The following is a 23,436-nucleotide window of genomic DNA, read 5'->3' as shown; positions in this document are numbered from 1 at the left end:
GTTAAGGTCTAAAACTGCCCATACGAGGCTTACTCTGAGTATTAGAGGGTGCGGTCTCACAATGCACTCTGAACTCTAAAAGAAAGTGGTCAGACCACACCAGAGGCTGGGGAGGAGAGACATCTAAGTCCCATGTGGAAAAGACCTGGTCAAGAGAATGGCTCTTTTCGTGAGTTGGAGCCAAGGATTCAAGTTAAAGATATTCAGTGCCTGCGTTAAACTCGTAGCCTCAGGGTCGTTGATAATATCCATCTGGACATTAAAGTCCCCTAATATAATACAATGCTTATACTTAAGCACAATGGGGGCAACAATATTGCTGATAGCCTCACTAAACATCTTAGCGGGACCCGGTGGTCTATAAACAAGTAAACCGGCCAAAGATTGGTGAGGAGATATTACCAGGTGGTAAGTGAGTGAAGAAGTAGGCAGGAGTAGGTGTACTTAAAAATAATGGCTATACCTCCACCTCTGCCGTTAGGGCGGTCTTTCCAGACCATTTGGTAACCCTTGGGAATGGCTGAGGCAATTGCAGGATTGGATGCGTCACATAGCCAGGTCTCCGTTAAAAATAGAAAATCCGGGCTAACCTCTTCCAATAATTCAAATATATTGAGAGCGTGCTAATGCATAGATCTGGTGTTGAGGAGCAGGCAAAGCAGTTTGCCTTCCGTCCTGGCTTTGTTCAAGCTCGAGGACACAGGGGAAGCTTTGTTCAAGGGGATTCTGGTAGGTTCAAAGGATAGGATGGGCGCCCAACCACAGTGGGAGCACAATGTGCTCTTAGATATACTGCCAGGGGACAGTGGGGTGCAGCAGCTTACACCTTTATGCATTTCTCTTAGGCTATCCATAGAAAAAGTCTGACGGGCAATAGTACTTGCGGACACGGACGAGCGCAGACGGGCTTGCCTTTGGCTTGCCCGCTGCGCGCTTCCACTGCGCGTTCGCCCAAGAGTGCTTTTTAAAGCCCACCCTCAATTAGCGCTTGAGCGCTAACCCCGGAAACACGGTGGGCCCGCTCGCACATACGGGCTCAACCAGAAGAGAGCAGAGGAAGTCGGGCTGATCAATTTATATTTTTTCCATTCTACTACTCTGCCCTTTTGCATATTGCATTGTTCCAATTGCTTGCTGCTTTACTGCCTGTCTTTTTGCTGCTAATTTGGGCTGAGGGGTAGTTTTTTATACACATTTTTTTAAAGCTTTTGACCTTTTTTATATTCCGCTTACCTGTGGATAGTTGGGCTGGAATTTGTTTTGGTGTGGCTGGAGAGGGCACCAGGACGCCCTGAGGATTTGCGTTGGTAGTTGCTTTAGGCGACCGCCATCTTGAAGGCACTGGGGTGTTAGCGGTCTACCTGCTTCCCAGGACAACATAAATGGGAGCACTGACGCGGGCGCATATCGGGCGCGCCGCTGGCACGCGGAAGGCGCACCAAAGGCAAGTCCCTCTGTACCTGTCCGTGCTCAGGACGTGCACAGCACCAGAACCCCTGCATCTTACTTAAAAGGTAAGAGGCCTACTTTGAGGTATTCTAGAGAACAACTATGCAAACTGAGGCCGGTTGTTAAAAATCATGGCTGTGTGTGCCTCCAGCTGGGCTCAAGACCCCATTCTTTAGATATCACTTCAAATCAAATCAAATCAAATAAAATCAAACATATCTTTATTTAGATATAAACATATATCTTTAAAAGAATTTACAAAGTTCACATTGTATAGCAACTGTTAAAAAGCGAAGAAAAAACAAGTAACAGTCAATTACCCAGCCATAATAAAAGTAGGGGTTATCCACTCTTGGGCTACCTAGTTCCATAGCAATTTAAGAGGAAAATAAAAACACGGGGTTGTAGTGATAAGAGAAAGGATAGCTTTAAAGCATATTGTGCAAGAAACTTTTCTCATCACCCTTTTATAATATACCCATTGTCAATGGTACCGTACGTGTAAAAGACAACCAGCATTCCTAAACCTCTATATTAAAATGTCATTTCGTCCCCCCTTAAAATTAAAATCTATTATAAAGTGCATTAAAGATTAAAAGTAGTAGGGGGGGCGCATTAGCGGGACCCATTTTGATTAAAAATGAATGAAGCTAGCTGAATGAATTTTGTGAGTTTTATATTTAAAACAGTATTTTCGGGGTTCAAACCCACCATAATCGCTTGCCTACAGGACCGGACCCCCAGCCTATTCCATTCGGCTTTGAGTTTGGACCTGCGTTCAGAGTTAAGGGCTGGGCAGAGACAGACCACATGCAACAGAGTTTCAGATGTTTTGCCACATCCTCTGCAAGTTAGATCCTCCGCCGTGCGTCGCCATGTGGGTAGATCTTGCAGAAATCGCCAGTCACCCATTCTGATAGCGGTAAGACTACATTTTAAGTACAATGAATATGTACAGGCCAAGTAGGCGGCGGGGGCTAGCCGACTATGCGAATTTAAAAGAGCCCAAGCATGACCGCGTTTTGAAAAATGTGCTTTATCCATAATGAGAGATTTCATTCTCACACATTTTTTGATCCCCATTTTAAAAGCTGTCTGACTGGGGTTGAGGGCCCATAGGTCACTCGCTGACATTTGCTGGATTGCGTCCTTGAAAAGGCGACCGAACGTTCCGCCTGAATTTTTCTGGGAGATTTCTAACCAAACTAGGGATTCTAATGTGCCAGGGTCCGCCTGCCTCAGTTTGTGACAGAGGTTCAGGTATGCCCCGGTGTCAGAGGCATCATAGTTTAATAGCCCCATCTCTAGTCTTATCTGCGCAGCGGATGCGGACTTTGGTAACTGGAGAACCTTTTTATAAATTTTAGTCGTGTGCCTATTCAAAGCAGTGTTCATTTTTCCCCTGAATGTCTCTATGCCATATGATAATGTGGGGCCAATTTTCGCTCTCATTACTTCTAGAAGAGGCGATAGGGTTGGACCTGAGAGTTTTTTTGAGAGCTTGCCTAGTGACACCGCAAGGGTCGTAGCTTTGACTGTGATCTCACAAGGGGACAACTTGCGTTTTCTTTAGGTTGACCTCTAGCTGGTTCACGATCGTATAGCTAAGCAATTTATCCAAGAGCCTTTGTAGCCCGACCCTCGTAAGACTAAAAAGAACCAGGTCGTCGGCGTACAAAAGGTTGCTTAGTGCCAAGCCTCCCACCTTTGGAGGATGACTGTTTGTGTCATCCAAGATCGTTGGCAGGTCTGCTATAAACAGGTTGAAGAGAAGGGGGGCCAGCACACATCCCTGCTTCACGCCTCTAGTTGTCGTAATTTTCCGCGAGAGATGTGTGCCAGACCCCAACTTCACCCGGACCCAGGTGCAGGAATGTAATTGGATGATTGCCTCTAACAACTTCTCTGGAATCCCCCACTTCCTTAGTTTTACCCATAAAGCCGCCCTGGGGACTCTATCAAATGCTGCTTTGAAGTCGACAAAGCAGCAAAACACTGACCTAGATGTTAAAAAAGCCTTGTCGACAATGGTTGATACTGCTAACAGGTTAGTCCTAGTCCCTGAATTAGCAACGAACCCTGTTTGATTCATCGGCATCAGGTTGTAGTCTTTTACCCATAGCCTCAGGTCCTGCAGAAGGAGGCCTGCATAGTGCTTGGCCTCAATGTCCAAGAGAGCAATGAGTCTGTAGTTATTCGGCGAGGCGCGAGATCCTGATTTATAAATTGGATGGATGATGGCGTCCCGCCATGAGTCGGGGATTGTTGCTGTTCTCAAAGCGTAGTTGAAGAGGTTTGTTAGCGGTCCAGACCAGAAGGCAATGTCTGATTTAAACAGGCTCTGTGGCAGTCCATTGGGGCCTGGCGCGCCGTCAGCTCTTGCTTTTGTTATAGCTTTGACAACCCTTTCTTGTGTCACCTGGAGGTCCTGATGAACGGGGTGTGGGCACTCAATGGGTGTACTCCGCTTGGTGCCAGGGCCCGTATCAGTCTCTTTAGAGGTACTGCTTCCTGTAAGGCCTATATTTTCTGGAGACTTAAAGTGATCCGTTAGAAATGATGCCCAGTCTGATTCCTGGATATTTGCAGATCCAAACGTCGATGTGCTACAATTGGAGCGGTTGATTAAGGCCCAGAAGTTTCTAGAATTTTTGCTCCTGCTCTCCCACACCAGTGTGGACCAGAATTGGTTATCGTGTGATCGTTTATCTTTTCTAATCGCCAACTTAAATGATTTTTGGGCAGTTTGGTAAAGCATTAAACGATCACTATTCCCCGGGGATTTTGCCAGTGCCCGCAGGGCGTTGTTTCTAACTTTCTTGAGTGATTTGGTCACAGGTGAGATTGTAAATGGGCGAGCCTGGGTTGCCCTTTGGAACTGCTGTTTTGCAGGGAAAAGGTTGGTCAGATGGGAACAGAGCATTGACCATGTTGCGATCGGAGAGACCTCTTGCTCGGTTCCGTCTCTTATAATGTCCATGCTTACACGCAGAATATTCAGGCTAATATCTTCACTCCACTTGAGACGCATTACGTTTTCCGTGTATGTTCCCTGGCAGGTTGGAGGGGCAGATTTATGATTGGCTTGACATGTATTGAAAGATATGACCTGGGGCCTATGGTCGCTTTCGGGTCGTGGACAGATGCGGAAGTTAACTAGGCATTGAAGCAAGGCGGCGTTGCAGATGGTATAATCCAAGTAGGATTGCTTGCTGCCATTAGTCCAGGACCAATTTGGAGGGGTATCGCCCTCCGACCTACCGTTAATAACAAGGTATCCTGCACTATAGAATCTCATCACACAGAGTTCGCCCAACCCGCATTGAGCTTGATGTGGCGGTTTGGTTTGGATCATGAACTCGGTGATAGGAAATAAAAAAGGCCCATCAGGATCTGCTAGTTTCCCTTGGAATAGGTTGGTGTTAAAATCCCCCGTAACGATACAGTCTGAGTTAGGATGTTCCGAGGCTAACTCATTCATGATTTCTGTTAGGCGTGCCAGATGACCTTTTTTTGTGCATGTACTGGGGTTGATGTACACGTTTAGGATAAAGAGTGGACGCTGTTTCCGCCATGAGTTAATTTTTACCCCAAGTAGCCAGTCTTCCTCAAGGGGTAATCGTGAAATTGGACCTTTTATGGTGTCTGATATATATATTGACAGCCCACCTTTGGAATGGCCGAAACGGCTGTCCCTGAGTGCTGGTTTCCATAACTCAATGAAGCCAGTGACTGCGCATCCTTGTGTGGCCCAAGTTTCTTGCAGAGCTATTACTGCGTGCTCACACAAGAAGGTGAAAGTGTCGGGGTTCGTAATTTTTTGATGAAGGCCACTTATGTTCCAGGAACACATTTGAAATGTAGGGACCCCTTGTGAGTTAAATACGGTTGTTGGTACAGCTGCTGGGAGATTTGATTTTACCGGGCATTTGTGGTTGTGGCCCACGGACTCTGATTCAAGAGGTCATTCTTTGCTTTTCGTTGACAAGATGGTTGGGAGCCATCCCCATACTTGGCATATGTCTTTGTTGGAAACCGCTTTTGGCGAGGTTTTATGATCTTCTTCCGGCCGTGATGCGTTTTTTAATATCGAGTATGGTTTCGGGTGGTCTTTCCGTCGTATTATTCCAGCTTTTTGGGGTGTTGTTGGCTGGTTTAGTAATGCAGTTGGATAGCCTGGCATGGTGTATGGATACACTCGGATGCCCCATTCCCTCAGTGTGGCCTTGTGGTCCAAAAACACACCTGCCCAGCTTGCCGACTTGAAGGTCACCAAGGTTACCTCCGACGGTTGGACACCTCTTGGTGGAAGGAATTGGATGGATTCTATGTCGTCCGATACCAGACCTGCGAACCCCGGAATGCCATCTACTAGTTTTAATATATTCGATCTATTGAGGATATCCTGGCGGCCCTTCGATGTGTATTCTGGAGCCAGTTAGATGTGAGAGGGTGGTAATTCCTTATTAGTCTCCTTGTGTTTTGGACTGGGAGGCATCTTATTCGGTATATTAATTAGCGGACCATCTTCCGATTCCTGCTCCTGTTGTTTCTGGCATTGGCGGGCTTCCCCTGAGCACTGGCAGTTTATGGGAAGGATTTTTTTTTCATTGTAAATTGTTTTTGTTGGGATCCTTCCTGTTATTGTAGTGACCGCCCGAGACGCGGTTAAAGCTGGCACTGCTTTTAGTTTTGCTTGGAACTCTTTGGGCCTCAATGCACTTAGTTCCTCAATGTTCGTGCTTGGCTTTACTGAGGCAGTGCTGAACTCGTCTGTTGCTGTTCGAACTGCTGGCTCGCTTACCTCTTGTGAACTCTCCACAATTAGTTGAATGTCATTTGCAGGTGAGTCCCCTTTTAGATTGATCACACTAGGGATTCCAAAAGGTGGAAGAGCGACTGCCTTACTTAGAGCCTGTTTGTTAGCTGCCGTTGCAAAGAGGGGGTAGTATTCCGGGTGAACGGTTGTTGTTTTTGCCCTTGCTTTGTTTCTGTGCTTGCGCTGGCATTTGCGCTCTCTCTTACTGAGGTGGATTTCAGAAGCTGGCAGCGCTTCCTGTTTAAGAGAGGCCAGGATCGCTGGGCTGGCCGGTGACCCCATCGCTGGATAATCCGTGCAGATGATATGCCCACTTAGGCTCCCAGCATTTTCAGTTGCTGCCTTAGCCAGGTCCAGTTGTAACTGACCAGGTTTTAGCTGCTCTCTCAGCTGATTTGAGCAGAGAACTGGTCCCCCGCCTGGCTTGACACTGTGATTTGCGATGGATCTCAAGTTGGCTGGGTCTTGGGTCATGTCTGATGGATTTTGCAGTTGCGGGCAGGGGATTGTATGTGGGTTACCTCCTTTCAGCATCTTAACCTCATTTATAACACTAGTCAAGAAGTCTGGGAGCGAAGAGAGTGAGTCAATAATTGAGGAGCAGCAACAGACCGACTGTACGAGCTTTGTCGAAGCTTGTGCCCCTAGTATTAGATTATTCAGTTTATCAAGTTTATTATCGATTCCTGCCGTGAACAACGCTAGAGTATTTAAAAGGTCGACCTGCGCGTCCAGTTTGTCCGAGTGATAATTTAGTGCATTGACTGTTTGTTGGAATGTTTGGAGAAGTTGGGGCCAAACGCTATTTACTATAGGCTCTTCTTGATTGAACTTGGTGTTTGGCGTGTCTTTGATAGGATTTTGAGTATTTTTGGTGAAAAATGACAGGTCCGCTAGAAGCTGGTCATTTGTGTCGACTTTTTTAGGCGACTTTTGGGGCGATGTCATTATTATTACTGGTGATGAAAATGCGGTATCCTTGGGACTTGACACAGTCAGTGGCTACTTGGGTGTGCTCACAGTTTGAAACGGGTGGGACGATTGAGAGGTGTTGTTGCTCGAATGGGAGCTTTGCACATGGATTTGAGCAAGAGTTGACTGACAGTGTGGGATCGTTGTGGCTACCTTTACCGCGACAGAGTCTTGACGGAAAGGTATGAATGATGTATCCGGTTTCAGGGTTTGGCCTGTGATGGATTTCGGGCTTTCCCACGAGCTTGGTGGAACAGTCTGCAGCTGACTAGTTCCTTGCTTGTCCACTGCCATTGGTAAAACTTGCTGTCCTAATTGCTGGTCCTGTTGTGTGGCAGGTTGATAGTTAAGAGGGTACGGTTTGAAACTTGCATCCTCCTGCCTTGCCAGTATGGGATTGTTAAGTGCTGAGCCGAAGATGTATACTCCCGCCGGTTGGGCTATCTTTTCGGATTCCGACGGCCACTGTTGTGGGGATAGAGGATGGAGAAGAAGTGTGTTTGTGTCCGGCTGCCGGATCAGAGCTCCACACTTGGATGCCTCCTGGTGCTGAGACAGGGACTGGGACTGGGACTGGGACTGCAGAGAAATGTTAGTCATTGTTGGGATTTTTTTAAAATAGTCCAACAAATTCGCTGGTTTTAAGGCGATTGACATGTCTGAGCCCGTGCTCTTGGCTTTTTGATTTTTTTGGCTGGAATTGCAGTAGCCGTTAGGTGAGAATATGCCCACAGTTGATGTTTCCTGGCTGGTCCGGGTGGGCTTATGGGTACCTGGGTAAGACTCCCCGTCGGGTGCCTGCTGTTTCGATTTCCTCCGTTTTGTTGCCACCACCGTTTTTCTTACTTTCCCAGATCTCATAACGTTGACTAGCGTTGGCTAATTGGCTGCTAATTGGCTGCAGATAGTGCTGCTGGACTGACTGCCGAACTGACTGAAATGCCTGGGATAACGCTGATGCGACACGTTAACTAGTTAGCTGAGGCTAGTGCTGCCGGATCAAATGGATTAACTGGGGTACCTCTGGTATGACACAACCAGAACTGTTGAAAGACTGAAAAAAGATTGCGACTTCTTAAGCTGTCTTGAGGCTCCGAGGCTCTGTTGACTCAGGTAGGTCTTGCTGTTCTTCCACTCCTGAGTCCTGTTGGCTGGCTGGCTGGTCGGCTGATGCTGTGGTGCTGGTTTGTGACTCTTGGGTCGTGGGCCTGGATGGTTGGAAACTCTGCCGGGGTCAGGGGTCTGCTGTCTGCTGTCTCTCCGGACAGCCCCACTGAAGTTCCTCTTTCTCCAGTGATCCGCAGGCTCTGTGCACCTGGATTTCCCCGGCGATTCTCGCGGCTCCTGTGCCACTGGGGTAACCCTGGTGCCCTTTGTGAGTTTGTTTTTGCCTGCTGCCTGGGGCCTGGGGGTTTTCTGCTCTAAACCCCCACCAAAATGCCACAAAAATGGCGAATGGTCCTTGTTGCTGGTCCTTGTAGCAGCCTTACCGGTACGTTGTTGCTCCCGCTGTGCTGTGCTCCTGCTTGCCACTGTCACTGCCAAGTGCCCAGTCGCTCCGAGGATCCACGGCCCCCGTGGCCCCCGCCGAGAGCCTCTCAGCAGGCCCCGCCTCCTCTGGGTCGGCCCCCAGTTGTTTCTGAATTTAGCCGCGGTTTAGCCGCGGTCGGGTATAAGCCACACCAAGGCACTTAGGAACTGGGGGGGGGGGCGGCTCGGAGCAGGTTGGAGCAGGTCAGGAGCAGAGGGTTCACAGGCTCTCCCCGGCTTCAAAACACCTCAAAGACGACTCCGCTCGGCGCTTCTCCACCCCATAGATTTATTTCGCACAGTGACGGCAGCTCAGGGCTTGTACCTCTCTGCTGACCAGGAGCAGGTGCTTACCGGTTGCAGTTCCTGTAGGCTGGACAGCTGAGCAGCTGGGCGGCACCTACCGACTCGCTGCTGAAGGTGCACTACTCAGCCTCTCTCCCCTCACTTGCTGCTCTCTTGCAGTCCTCTCGGCATGGGACGAGGGACAAAAGACCTGGGCGCCGCCTCTGTGCCGCGTTGCCCCCCACCTACCCCCGTCTAGCGCTGAGCTCCGGGCGCTTGACAGGGATCAAGTTGTGAGCCAAGGCGCAGGCACTGTATACCGACTGTATACCGATTGCCGGGCCGTGCGAGGGGGGGTTGGCCGCCGCAGCTAAAAGAGCTCTGAGGGTCTGGGGGCTCTGGGGGCTCGGGGGGCAGACAGGGGATAGCCTGCTCGCGGCTTGTTGTGTTTCTGGCGTGTTCTGGCGTTCTGGCGTCTCTGCTGCTCACTGCTGCTCTCTCGTGGATATCACTTGCTCTAACTGTGCTTGCTCGCTTCCAAGACTGGAATATCATGTGATTAGATATTTAAGTAAGAAAAAGCCTAAAGGGGACGTACCAGAGGAGTTACTGATAAAATGTACTCTGCTTATTGCTTGATCACTGGTGAAACACAGCTTAGAGTGTGCTACCTTTATAGAGGAGGAAAATATTAAATTGGCCTTCATATCAGGGACATGGACGGATGAAACTTCAGAGCCAGATATTGTGAAAGCCACACCTTCCGCAATTTTCTGCTATACTCTTAACAAACCAAGGAGGAGAGGTGGGGGCCTAGCAATTATCTACCATGACTCTTTGAAGGCAGGCTTTCAGATAGCTTCAAACACAGATTGTGAGGCTCGATCTTTTAGTTTTTACCTTACTAACCACTCTACGTTAAAGGGCATCCTATTATATAGACCCCCTGGCCCCAAAAACAACTTCCTAACCTCCAGGGGGGACATCCTGGAGGAGGGGTTCTGTGCCAACTCATTCACCATCATGGGTGACTTCAATTATCATCTAGAAGCTCACTCTGAGTCAGACACAGTGGCACTCCTAGATCTCATGTAGAGTGTAGACCTTAGCCAGCAGGTGATAGGCCCGACTCATGAAGCAGGGCATACCCTAGATGGAATTTTTTCAAATCGTCCACAACTCCATTTTTCAGGGATATTGCCTCTTACTTGGACCGATCACTCTGCGTTGCAATTTGAGTTGGTTTACTCAAGGCGTGGGCCGGATAGGGTGGGTCAGAAAAGTTTAATTAAAATAAGGGCCTGGAATAAAATTGAAGCTCCTGCTTTAATTGATGCTCTTCTGACAAGTGTGGGCCAACTGCCCCCAGGGTTAGATGAGGCTACTACACAATACACCAATTAGATTGAGACTGCATGTAATGGTCTCGCTCCAGAAAAAGTGAGGGTCCCTAGAAGATCTCATCCTACAGCCCTGTGGTATACAGAGGATCAAGGGAACAGAAACTCATTTGTAAATCCTACGAACGGACATGGAGAAGAGAGTATAAGGAAGAGGCCAAAAAAAGTTATAAACAAAGTCTCGCAACCTACAAACAAATTTTGAAAAAGCGAAAAAGGATTTTTTCTCAAACCGTATCAGTCTTGCTGGGATTTCAGCTAAGGTAATTCTTACTATAGTCTCTGACTTGGTATCCCCCCGTCCCAAAAAAGTTGAATCAACACAGGAATTATGTGAGGATATCACCTTGTTTTTTTTAAAAAAACGTTGATGTAATTTTTTTCAGCCTTTCAACTTCCAAGTGGGATGGGTTTGAGGGCAGCCCTGGAAGGCAGTTCCAACACCACCTTCCTATTGGTGGTTTTTGATACATTTGAACCAATCTCTATTATGGAAACAGAGAACCTCTTGCTGACAGCCAGGTCAGGCTCCCCTATGATCCCTGCCCTGTATCTGTAATCAAACGGGCTTCGGGTCCTGTTGCCCGCTCCCTATTTGTTGGAAGATTGCCTTGATTCCCCTCTTTTGAAAAAACCCAATTTGGATCCCAAAAATCCTAATAATTTCCGCCCAATATCTTGTCTTCCACTATCAGCTAAATTGGTCAAAAAAGCCATAAATAGACAACTTATGACTTTTTTAGGTAAGACAAAAGGCCTTGACCCAACACAATATGGATTTTGAGAGGGCCATAGTACTAAGTCCGTGTTTATCAAGTCCACCGAAGACATAAGAGAAGCGTTGGATAGGGGTGGTAAGGCCGCTTTGATTATGTTAGATCTGTCAGCGGCCTTTGACAAGGTCCATCATGATTTACTGAGGGACCGGTTGTCAACATGCGGGGTCCAGGGCATGGCCTGGAAGTTGATTAAATCCTTCCTTACGGATAGGTCTCAAATTGTGGCACTGGATACATTTTGTTCCAGACCTTTTTCCCTGCCCTGCGGAGTTCCACAGGGGTCCTCCCTCAGCCCAACACTTTTTAATGTTTATGTTTCCTCTTTGGTATATCTTATTGGTTCATATGGTTTTAACCTTACCTCCTATGCTGACAATACTCAAATTGTGGTCGCTCTGCATCCTGGGCAGAGAGTAGGCATAGACAGTCAGTTTCACAACTGTATGGATGCAGTAGGGCAGTGGATGGCGCAAAACTGTCTGATACTTAACTCAAGTAAGACGGAAGTCATTTTATTGGGAAATAACCCCAATTTCTGGGCCCAAGTTGGTGGCCAGATTCTTTGGGCACCCTCCCTACACATTCTAGGAAGGTAAAGAATTTGGGTGTAATTATTGATGATAAGCTCAATTTTAGTAATCACATAAATGCAGTGGCCTCAAGCATTTTTCATACGATGAGAGTGATCAGGAAGATTTTATACTTCCTGCCAGTAGACAATTGGCGGACAGTGGTTACTGCACTCGTCTTGTCTAGGTTAGACTATTGTAATGAGCTCTACCTAAACTTGCAAGAACGTTCTATGAATAAGTTGCAATTGCTGCAAAATGCTGCCACTTGATTGCTTACGAACACTCCAAAATGTATGCCGATCTCTAATGAAATAAAAACACTCCACTGGTTACCAGTGAGGAAAAGGGTGCATTTTAAGGTACTGTGTACAGTGTATAAGGCTCTGCAGGACATTGGCCCAGAATACCTTAAGCAGCGGCTGCATTGGTACCAACCTACGAGATCACTGCACTTCATGGGGGCTAAGCTGGTCTCAGCATAAACCATAAAAAAAGCCTCATGGGGCGGAAGGAGCTTTAAAGCATGTGCGGCAAGAGCCTGGAATGACCTCCCATTTTATTTGAGAAACTCCACAGACTTGTTAACCTTTAGGAAGCATTTGAAGATCTGGCTTTTTAATTTATAATCTGTGTCTTTTTACGCCCAGAGAAAAGCAGACAGTGCCAGGGCACCCTTGGGTAACCGTTTGCGCTATAGAAATGCTGATAACACAACATAACATAACATATTTTATATGATTATTCCTTTAAGAACAAAAAAAGATTTTAACACTCATTTGCACAAATTACAAGAGTAATTTTTATTTTTTGGACTCAGAGTCTATTCCAAAGTCTTGGGGGGGGTGCGGATATCGTTTTAATTTAAAAAAAAGGAAAGCCGCCTACTGAGCCTGGGTCATATCGTCCAATTACATTAATGAATAATGACACTAAAATATATTCGAAAGCCCTGGCAACGAGATTTGCTGGAGTGATAAGTACCTTAGTCAGCTGAAATCAACACGGTTTTATTCCCGGAAGAGGAACAACCCATCACACCCGGAAAGTCATAACATTGTTCGATTCCGCCGAAGTCACAGGAGATCCGATGGCAGTAATGTTGCTGGATGCTGAAAAAGCATTCAATCGGGTCTCCTGGGACTATTTGTGGCATACTTTAGTAAGAGCTGGATTTAAGGGTGGTTTTATAAAAGCTTTGCAGACCCTGTACAAGGAACCGGTCGCAGCTTTAAGAGTCAATGGGGGCATCACTGGACAATTTATGATTAAAAGGGGTACATGGCAGGGGTGCCCATGTTCCCCTTTATTGTTTGCCATGTATATGGACCCATTGATTCGTAAGTTAGATTTATGTCCAGAGATAACTCCGTTACCTACACTGTTGGGACCCTGTAAGATACTCGCCTACGCTGATGATGTGGCAGTGATAACACCAAACCCCACTGAGGCAACTGAATTAATAGAAGAAGAGGCTCGTAGATTTGGACAGGTATCGGGGTATGCCCTAAATGCTTCAAAGACTCAGATTATTAAAAACTTGGCGACCATATGTGACAATAACCGAGTGGTCCAGGCAGGGACTTATCTAGGAAAAAATATTTCAGCTGACATAAATAATTTGGTGGGGGAAAAAAATATTGTTCCAATAATAAATAAAACAAAGAAAGACCTGGACCGGTACGAGAATTTACATCTATCGTTAGTAGGTCGAGTCAACATCATCAAAATGATGGTGTTGCCAACATTTTTGTATATCTTTAGGGCAGTACCACTTCTATTTGATAACAAATGGTTCAAAATATGTGAGCAAATGATTAACCGGTTTATATGGGCTAGAGGAAAGACACGCAGGGCATTGAGATACATGTCACTCCCGCGGGAGCGAGGGGGTTGGTCTCTACCGGATCTAAAATTGTATTATTGGGCTGCTGCATTCCAAAACATGTTGGGATTGGTAGGGGGGGCTGAGGTGGATGGATGGGATAATATCGGTTCACTTGTTATTTATGGTTTGGTTTTGGGCAAAAATGCGGAAAAATGTTTTTTTGAGATTTACTGAGGAAAGTTATTACAAAAGAACACGGTTTAAGACTATAATGGCTGCTTATAACATATGGAAAGGAATATCGAAAAAGATAGGAATTGGGAAATACAATGCTTATACCAGGTTTTAAAAATAACCCTTCTCTGCCTAGTATGGTTTTTTCAGGAGTTGTATTCCAAGATTGGGAGAGGCAGGGGATAAGAAAGATCGGAGATATCCAGGGAACCCATGGTATATTACAATTTGCAGAATTACAGAATAGATATACTTTAAACACAAAGCATTTTTTCAAATATCTCCAAATAAGAAGCTGTATATTAAATAAAAAAGGGGGGCCTTTGGGTTTCGACAGAACTGTATTGATGGACCTTATAGAAGACGGCTCCGACTGTACTATAAAGAGACTTTATTTGGAAATGACAACACTAAAGAAAGATGATTTGGAGAAATGGATAAATAAGTGGTCTGCAGATTTGGATATAACTAGGGATATTTTTTCGGAGTCATTAGAAATGGGAAGAAAATTGTTGTGCTCATCATCTCTACAGGCTCAACATTACAAGATTTTATATCATTTGTATTATACACCTGGGAAAATTGCTCAATGGGGGGGTCTATCGGGAACTACCTGTTTTAGGTGTGGTAGTGCGGAGGCGGATTTGATACATATCTTTTCACTTTGCCCACAATTAGATGGAGTAAAACAGGACATTGGGAATTTTCTTCAGAATGTATTATCAACTACAATAGAATTAAATCCAGCTGTAATGTTACTAGGAGTTAGCCCTGAGGGACATGTGAATAATGAAAACTTTTTATTTGTTGTAATGGCTATTTTTAGATTGCTAGTGGCCTCGGCATGGCTTGATCCTATCCCTCCCACATATCATCAATGGTTGGGCAAGGTATTATCAATACAAAAATTGGAATCTGCTATATATGCTAGGAAGGGGAAAAAGGGTAAGAAACTTGGTATGCAAATATGGGAGCCTCTCATTCGGTGGAAGCAAGGTTCTGATCATTGATCATCGACCACTGGGGGGGGGGGGGAATGGAGAATGTATTGTATTGAATTCTTTGTCTCTATTGTTTATTTTGTTTATTTTGGAACAACTATGTATGATTTGGTACTTTATACCTTTATATTCATGTTGTGTATACAAATGTGTGCTCTACTATTAGGAATTCTATTGTGCCCTGCTCATGTTTTAAGGGGAAAAAAGGGGGGAAAATTCTTCAATAAAAATATTAAAAAAAAAAAAAAAAGGTACCAACCTACGAGAACACTGCACTTCATGGGGGCTAAGCTGGTCTCAGCACCAACCATAAAAAAAGCCTCATGGGGCGGAAGGAGCTTTAAAGCATGTGCGGCAAGAGCCTGGAATGACCTCCCATTTTATTTGAGAAACTCCACAGACTTGTTAACCTTTAGGAAGCATTTGAAGATCTGGCTTTTTAATTTATAATCTGTGTCTTTTTACGCCCAGAGAAAAGCAGTCAGTGCCAGGGCACCCTTGGGTAACCGTTTGCGCTATAGAAATGCTGATAACACAACATAACATAACATATTTTATATGATTATTCCTTTAAGAACAAAAAAAGATTTTAACACTCATTTGCACAAATTACAAGAGTAATTTTTATTTTTTGGTCTCAGAGTGGTGCGCATGGCCTGGGAAGTTTGGCAATTGCCTATAATGAGAATGTTGGTGTTTAAAACAATGGTGGCTATATTATACCATTTGTTATTTTTAAAATATTAGGAACTCATTTAAATGTATTTTATATATTATGTTAATGCTCTTTTGCACACTATATAGGCCACATGGTCTATTGTTTTTACTCTGCCGATGTCCTTGACATAGAAAGGTTGCACTGTCACTTTTTTCATTCGTGTTCAAACTTTATTCAATTGAATGCACTGTCAATTTAAAATTTGAAACTGCTATAAAATGCTAAAATGGCAGCGGAAGAGGTTTGAGGAAGACTGCTTGTGCAGTTAAAACGCGTAACCGGGTCAAGCATCGTTAGAAAATAAATCCGTACTGAGCGACCCCAAGCGTGCTGGAGTATGTTTCTTAGTGTGGGAAGGGAACAATAATTTGTGAAGAGATGAAGATATCTCTCTCTCTATATATATATATATATATATATATATATATATATATATATATATATATATATATATATATATATATATATATATATATATATATATATATATATATATATATATATATATATATATATATATATATATATATATATATATATATATATATATATATATATATATATATATATATATATATATATGTATGTATATATATATATATATATATATATATATATATATATATATATATATATATATATATATATATATATATATATATATATAATATTATATTATATATTATATATATATATTTGCTATATTATTAAACTTTCCCAAAAATGTGTAAATTAGAATATAAATTACCAATTACCCAAATGGAAATCCGGAAGCTATCAAAGAACTTTCTCGCAATACAACGCCAGGCTCCGACAGGCTCCCTATTGAATTGTATTCCACATTTGAGACACAGTTGGTTCCCAAGCTACTACAATTATGTGACACATCACTAGAGGAGGGTACTTTACCTCCCACGACTAGGGAGGCAATTGTGACTTCCTTATTAAAACCTGACAAACCTCCTATGGACCATTCCTCCTATAGACTCTTGTCCATTCTCAACACAGAATACAAGATTCTCAGTAAGATATTGGCATTGCGTCTACTTCCTCTCCTCCCCGGGCTAATCCACACAGATCAATGTTGGTTTATACCTCTGCAGAGTACTTCTCTCAATATCCGTCATCTCTTCACCTTAATTAACATGGTTCAGGATCACTTTCTAAACGCAGAATGTCTGTCCATAGATATCCAACAGCTTTCGATACGTTAAGCTGGTCTTATACGTTTGCGACATTGGAAAAGATTGATTTCACCCCAATTATTGCCGTTTGGTAAAATTATTATATACCATGTCAACAGCAAGGGGAAAAACAGGCCACATTGCCCCTGCATACCACATATTCCTCAGAACACACCAAGGTTGCCCCCTCTTGCCGCTGTTATTCGTACTGGCGATAGAGCCCCTTGCCCAATATTTACACTAAGCACTGAGTCTGTATTGCATACCAATAGTCCTGTTAACACACTCTGTATCTTTATGCCGACTATGCTGTTGTACCTTAAAGACATTCAGATGGATTTACAATCACTGGTTGCTCTTCTTACCTGATTCAGCTCCATATCAGGGCTACACCTAAATGTCTCAAAATCTGTATTATATTCCTTTTATGATAATTACAATCAGCCCGTTTTACAATTCGGCCCAGCACAACTCCTAGTAGACGCGGTTACCTTTAAATACCTAGGCATCCAGATATGTAGAACCACTCATAATATAGTGGATGGAAACCTGGTCCTTATAATTAACTCCCTAAAATCACAGAAAACATTTTGGATTAAATTACCCCCAAAGATGACAGTACGCCTTGCAGTTGCTAAGATGGTGATGTTGCCAAGACTCCTATATCACTTTGTCAACCTCCCGGTAATGGTTTCTGCTTGGATTTTCAAAATTCTAGACTCTCTACTGACAGACCTGGTATGGGGATCGGGACACCGCCAGATAGCTCTCACTAAATTACAATAGCCCACGTCCCAGACTTTAAGGCATATTGCATAGTAGGACAGCTGCAGTGTCTGGCATACTGGCTAGTGGGCCATAACCTGTTTGAATTTGGTAAACGCCTGCACAACTACAATGTGGAACGCTACAATTACTACTCTGCCCTCACTCCAGAATAAGGAAGGATACCCCCCACTTCTCCAGACAGCATTACACTACGGGAAAGTAGTACTGAAATATGCCAAAACACCTTCCCCATACAACCCAAACATCCCCCTCCATGGCTTTCCAACACTGTTGGGGGTCTTGTCAGCCCACAGATTGGCACATTGGGAGGAGGCTGGAGTTACGAGTCCAGGATCCGTGTTTACTGACAGGACCTTAATGCACCATGCTGACTTTGTGCGCATGATATACCTGCCACATTGTTTCTGACCCATGCCAGCATAATACACTTTATTTGCAAGCACTGGCTTGTGGAGCAGCAGGATCCTCTCCACATTCCAACTATTGAAAACATTACAAATAATGGGACATGGAAGCCACTTGTTTTGATGGCTATATCGGGGCTTAAGGGTACACTCAGAAATACTGCTATTAGCACTAAAGCAGAAATGGGACATTGCAAGGGCTTTCACGGATAAAGAGTGGGAACTAGTCTTAGAATACCCCAAATGAGTCTCTCGTAATGTCAGATTCAAATATATTAAGTTATCAATTGTACATAGGGCATAGCTAACACCACATAGGGAGCATGTGATGTACCCCTCTGTCTCCTCCACTGTCACGTACCGGATGTCGGCCTAACTCATATGCTTTGGTTTTGTGCTTCCATACAAGGGTATTGGAGTGAAGTTACTGTGGGCCTGTTGCACTTATCCGAATGCCTCTCTTGGCCCACTATCGAAGCATGTGTCTTAGGTCTGCCCCTGCTCCCCAAAAGGACTATGGTACTGCGCCGCGTCACTGATCTTTCCTTAATATTGACCAAAAGAATGCTCACACAGCCCTGGAAATCCCACTTACTACCGAGGGAAGTAGAATGGGAGGAGGAAGTCATTTGGTCGGCTACAGCAGAAAGGGAGGCCCTGCAACGGGAATAAAACAGAGGGCGCAGAAAAAAGCCAATTTCAATGGAGTAGACCCACCTATTAGAACAATTCAGAGCTTATTCCACTAACGACTAGAGAACCCACCCTATCACATCTGTTTGCAATCCAATGCAATGATCACAATGGACGCCTGCCCCTACCCCTTTCCCTCTCTTCTACCTCTTGCCCCCACCAGTCCCCCCCCCTTTGTTCCACAAGTTAATGGACTCCATAATAGCTATACATATCATTTCACCCAGACCAAACAAGCAAGTGTATAGTGGAGTAGGGGAGGGAGTTGAGCATCTTTTGCTTTATGTTGATTCAAAGTGTCGTACCACTAATAGACCAGTTCCTGATGTTGTGTATATCTAACATTCGCAAGGCATGATTACTGGATTAAGGTACTGTGCAGTCTCAAAATGATGGTACAATAAAAGGACTGAAATGTAGTCATTATTTATCAAAAGATAAAGCAATAATATTGTATATGAGAATAGCACTGAAAAATTTATAACCATATGTTTACATTTGGAACGTACACATTGATGAGAACAGCATGCAAGAAATGTATGCCAATGTATATGATCCTGGTTGACAAGCTTGCAACAATGCATGTAATCCTTGACAAAATGCCTTTAAAAATCAATCAAATTTGTGTTAACATTTTTTAACAATTCTTATTTTAATAATAGTTTTACATTATATGTGTTTAAATAAACATACACACAAACATTTGTGTATTTTTTTTAACTAAGTATAACATTCATATATATATTTTTAATTTTATATTACTGTAAAATGTTAAAATATTTACTATTTAATATTTTTAATGATATCTATATATATATATATATATTCACTGAAAAAAACCATAGGTTTCAGGGATGTTATAGTTAGCTGGACATTTCACTCGTACAAAACCATTGAAATTCCTCCGTTATAGTTAGATCTACTAACTATAACTCACGCGCCCGCAATCCACTGCTGATGATGTCACATATTACATTATTCATGACATGGTCAGTGACATCACTGATGACATCACTGATGACATCTCAAACGACATCACTGATGACATCATCCAGTGAATGTGGTTTGGTTCAATATTTAAATATGTATAATATATATAGCAATCTTCATTGAAGAATGAGTGGAAGTATAAGTGTCTGGATGGAGGATTTACTAGCAGTGTGATTGACTGTTTAAGTAACTAATTTAAAGTGTCTCACAAAATATATGGGATAGTGATTAAACTGTGTGAATATTTGTATCACTCTGTCTCTTGTTGTGTAAACTACTGCATACGTTGGTTACTAGCTAAGTGAAAGTCTATATTAGTTATTGATTAGTTAAGTGAGTATTTGTATGGGAGAGAGAATGTGTGTGTGGTTGGGTGGGAGGTGTATGACTGTCCAAAGATGTGTAAATAGTTGATTTAGCAGGTATATGAGGTTATGACTGCATGTGGAAACAGTTCTTTGGGTGAGTGAATGTCTTTATGGGTGTAGCGATGAGTAAATATAGTTCTCAATGATACCTTTCCAACAAAGTAGAAATATAAAAAGCAGTGTATGTCGCATTTGTTATATATAAATAAGTATACATAAGACTCAGTGATTGTATGAGTGACTGTATGTATAACTGTATACTTGTAATAGTGATTTTATAACACACTAAGTATGAGTTACTATCTTATGTGAATAAATGAAGTGGTGTTTGTATAATTGTGTAGGTGAGTAAATGTAAATATGATCAATTGTTTGCATAAGTGAGTTTGCATAAGTGAGTAGGACAACTGCATATGTGAATAGGATGTATGCTGGTGTGTAATGTTGATGTAGGTGTATAAGTATATTTGATAGTGTTCTATTAATCTTTGTCAGCATGTATGAGTGAATCTATAGGTAAGTGTTTAGATGTGTGTGTAGATCTAGGAATCACTGAGTGGGTTTTTAGAAACTTGTATTGGTGTGTATATGGTTTCATATATGGTACTCCATATTTTATAATGAGTGTTGAAAGGTTATACTAGTGTATGATAAGGTGCATCAGATTGTCACATGGATGATGTCATTAGTGGTGTCATCAGTGTTGTCATTTGAGATGTCATCAGTGATGCCATCAGTGATGTCACTGACCATGTCATGAATGATGATGATGATGATTTAGTACTTATATAGCGCATATTGTCACCCTATGGGTATCCTGGCGTTTGCAACTATAGAAAGTGACCAGAGTGGAAAAAGTCGGGTCATAATAGATAGGAGGCAGGAGATTAAGCTTTAGGGAAAGAGCCAGGTTTTAAGCTCTTACAAAACTTTATCAAGGAGTCCATTTGTCCGAGATTCAGGGGAAGTTCATTCCAAAGGCGGGCACCCACCACATTGAATGCCCTCCCTCCTGACCTGGCACGTTTGAATCTGGGGACGGTATGTAGACCGGCACTGGAGGAGCGGAGTTGGCTCTTGGGTTGGTACCACAAAAACTTTTTCTGCAAAGGGATTGGGCCCAGCTCATGCACTGCTCTGAAGACCAGGCAGAGGGATTTAAAATGAACCCTTTCCTTAGGGGGCAGCCAATGTAGCTCTCCCAGAGCCAAGGTGGTGGATGAGCTTCGCTGCCTGTTGAGTGCTAATTTTGCTGCTGCGGACTGTACTCAATTCAATCCCTGAATGATGTATTGTGGGGCACCCAATTACAGAGAATTGCAGTAGTCCAGCCTGCTTAACACTGTTCTTCTTCCCAACAGTGGGTGTGACTCAGTTGGTAATAACGGAAGTATTTTTCTTTATATACGTATTAAGGAGAAGTATACATTAGCGGTCTTATTTGCATGAGACTCCATCTGAAGGTTATTGTCGATCAAAACCCCCAGATTGCGTACCTTATTAGCCAGCGCTATTGGTTCCTCCTCGGGAGTGAGTTTAAATTCACAAGGTAAGGATTTGGGCATCCTAGCAGAGGAGCAGTACAACACCTCAGTCTTCCCACTGTTAAATTGAAGGGAATTTCTCCTGAGCCAGCCAGCCGAGCGATGCACGTACTGCTGGAATGTGTCCAGGGAGATCGCATGTTCAACTTCTAAGGAGAACGCCAGCTGAGTATCCTCAGCATAGTTGACTAGGCTAACTCCAAAGGACTTAATAATAGGGACCAGGGGCTGCAAATATACATTAAAGAGAATGGGACTGATCACGGAGCCCTGCGGGACCCCATGTATTACCGGAGATTTGCTGGAGGAGAACGGGGTCACCACCACCTGTTTCCAGCTTTGCGAACAGTTCCTTCCACTAGCGATTGATTACAGATCTGTCTCAGCCAAGGGAAGGTTTCTTTGCCAAATGTCTTCCAGGCTTTATGAGGGAGGGGATCAAGAGGGGAACCCAAAGTTACACTGTGCGCCAAGCTGTTAAAAACATCATCAGTGAGGACTGGAAAGTTATCCAGAACCATTGGCTGGGGAGGATCTTCATCCATCAATTGTTCTAAATCATCAAGGCGCTCATTATCAGGATTGAGTGTGTTAACAATTTTTGCAACTTTGTCCTGGAAGTAGAGAGCAATGACATCACATAATTTTTGTGATGCTGCCACCTTGTTGTTTAGGCTGGTGGGGGAAGAAAGGTCCTTAATGATTTTAAAAAGGGCGTTTGCTCCATTCGGTGCTTGTATGATAGAAGTAGCATAGAATTCAGCCTTAGTTTTAAGAATAAGCTCTTTGTATTTCAATTGTACTGGTCTCAGAACATTTTTATCTTCCTCAGTATATCCCTTTCTCCATTTCCTTTCCACCTTCTTGCGGAGTGCACACAACTGTTTCAGGTCTTCATTATACTAGGGGGCCATGATTTTATTCATGTTTTTTAACTTCTTTATTGGGATTGTCTGATCTAGAATGTCTATTATATAGCTGGTGAAAATATTATAGTTTTCCTCAGCCGGCGCCATAGGTGAGAAGTAGTTATCCTCCTTGACAGGTAAAAGGAGTCTAATCTTATCTACTGTTGCCCATTCCCTGCTTTTCCTATAGGTATTCTGCTGGCTAGTTTTGATCTTTAAACAGGGCCGCCTGACCTCAAACTGAATTAAATAGCGGTCAGTCCATGACTTGGGTAATAAATTTAATATCTTGGGGATAGCTTGATTGGAAAACAATAAGTCAAGAATGTGCCCCCCTTGATGAGTGGGCTGTTCCACTAGCTGTGAGAGATTAAGGTTAGCACACGTGTGTCTCAGATCTCTCAAGTGACTGCTGAGGTTCCCATCCTCCCTGAGATTGAAGTCTCCCAGTATGATCATTCTAGTATGCGTCAAGTTTAGATTGGTGATAGTGTCTAAGAAATTTTGATATTGCGTGGTGCTGCCTGGAGGCCTATAGCATAGCAGTCCTGTAGGTAAACTGCCCCTGAATGCCTGCAACGAAAAGCCCATCATTTCTATCACCTCCACTTCATCTATCAGTAGGGGCGTAAAGTTTAGCTCCTCCTTGAAAATTACTCCCACTCCTCCCCCTCTGCCTACAGTTCTCGGCTTGTGAAAGATTTTATATCCGTTGGGACAGGCAAGCCCTATTTCCACCACCGACTCAGCAGTGGTCCATGTCTCTGTCAGGAACAGAGCGTCTAGTCCCATGTCTTCAATCAGACTTGAAACATCCACGTGGTGCTTAACAAGTGACCGGCTATTAATCAATCCACATACGAGGGGCTTTTCCACAGTTAACTCATGAGCCATAGAATATTTAGCTTTGCAGTTTGTCTTGTATTATGTAATATGTGACATCATCAGCAGTGGATTGGGGGCGCGCAAGTT

This window comes from Lissotriton vulgaris, chromosome 12, assembly GCF_964263255.1.
Source record: "Lissotriton vulgaris chromosome 12, aLisVul1.2, whole genome shotgun sequence".
NCBI classification, from domain to species: Eukaryota; Metazoa; Chordata; class Amphibia; order Caudata; family Salamandridae; genus Lissotriton; species Lissotriton vulgaris.
This window is presented reverse-complemented; position numbering follows the sequence as displayed.